The following is a 1,716-nucleotide window of genomic DNA, read 5'->3' on the forward strand; positions in this document are numbered from 1 at the left end:
TTTATTAAATAAATTAATTAACTAAATACAAAGCCTAAAATAAATCTAATATCTAAATATAGTTGGTGTATAAATAAAGAGCAAGCAAATGTAAATATCAAATGTGACAGAGCCTAAAAGACAAATAAAAGGTTAGGGAAAATACATGTTTAGTCTTCTTCTCCAATGGTAAGCTTTTCCAAATAGTAAAAAGCTTTAAAAAAAGCTACCATTGGAGATGATCTCTTAAAAAAACATAAAGAAAATTGAAGAGAAAACACAAAACCCGGATAGAGAGGAGCTAAATTAGAAGGATCTTAAACCAAAGTTTAAAAAAAATCTGGTCTTTAATAAAAGTAAAACAGCTATGCTTATCAATATTAATTTATAAAGTTAACCTATATTTATACTGAAAGAGAAGCACCATTGTCAGCCACTGTAAGATTTAATATCATATCAGCTGCCTTTGGAGCCCTGTTATTAACAAATTACAACACAAATACAATCAATCACATAATCAACAAAACATTTTTTCACACCAATGCAAGATATAGCAACATACTGTTTTTTATGCCCGAATTAAATGCAACAATTTCCATGCCAGCTGGCAGCTCTTTTGCCACTGACTTGGTCAAACCTTCAACCGCCCATTTTGAAGCACAATATGGGGCACCTGTTGCAAAAAGAAATAAATGCACTTACCATCAACAATATCCCTAGGGGTTGTTTCTTTTTTACTTAATTGTCTTAATGGTCATTTAGTACGATTCATATGGTTTATTTAGTCTAGTAAAGAAAGACTTTGTGTATACAACACTTTATCCAGACAGAAAGACTTAACAAGAAAAAAAAAATGTTTTATTGGTTTCAATTTTTACCTGTGCCGCAGCAGATCTTCCCCACCCAGACGACATATTAACAAAAATCCCTTGTTTGTCTCAATCATAAGAGCAATGAAGTGGCATAACATATTTGATATTCCTTTCATATTAGTATCTATCACAACATTGAATTCCTCTTCTGGAACCTCCCATAGTCTGTTGTTTTTGTTAATGGTGCCTGCATTATTTATTGCAAATACACTTCTATTAGCTAAAGATGGTAATCGGAATTCAATTGGAACAATGGCAATTGAAGATTTCAGTATTTCATTACCAATTATATCAGTAACACCTTTCTTCTCCATCACAATTCGTGCAAGCACATTTAATAAAATTTAACTATACTTTGTTGCATCATCCCTAGTTGTTGTGCTTGATCTACCATCACCTATGTTACTCAATAGCTGATCAGATGATCCCTGGAATTAACATGAAACCTTTAGTTAAATGAACACCCTTAATTATATATGTATATGAACAATTATACATAGTTTAAAAATTAAAACCACATACCTATGAATATATTTTATGAGCTGCTTCTAGTTGAGACATCTCAGCATCAAAGGTGATCACTAGTTCAACAATTTCAGGTGTACTAACAAAAAGCACAAAACTAATGACAAAAGCTATCAATTATATGATTATATCAAAATTTCAAATGTATAAGCTTTAAAGTTTGTATAAGGACACTACCTCTCAAGTGTTCCCTTTATGAACCATGAGTCCACACTTTTATGTTTATCAACTTCAAGCTTAATGAATTGAGCTGAGGATCTAACTTGTTCCTCGACAACCTTCAAATGTGTCAAAAATGGCTTCACTAAACCCGATTCAAGCTTTTCAGTGTTTCCATTAC

At 31.8% G+C, this 1,716-nt stretch overlaps 1 pseudogene; it reads right to left on the reverse strand.

Moving 5' to 3' along the window:
* Positions 1-383: 383 nt before the first annotated feature.
* Positions 384-1,165, reverse strand: LOC145076380 (NADPH-dependent pterin aldehyde reductase pseudogene; annotated as a pseudogene).
* Positions 1,166-1,716: the final 551 nt, after the last annotated feature.

The sequence above is a fragment of the Lactuca serriola genome, chromosome 9 (assembly GCF_051521515.1).
Source record: "Lactuca serriola cultivar US96UC23 chromosome 9, Lser_US96UC23_V15, whole genome shotgun sequence".
NCBI lineage: Eukaryota > Viridiplantae > Streptophyta > Magnoliopsida > Asterales > Asteraceae > Lactuca > Lactuca serriola.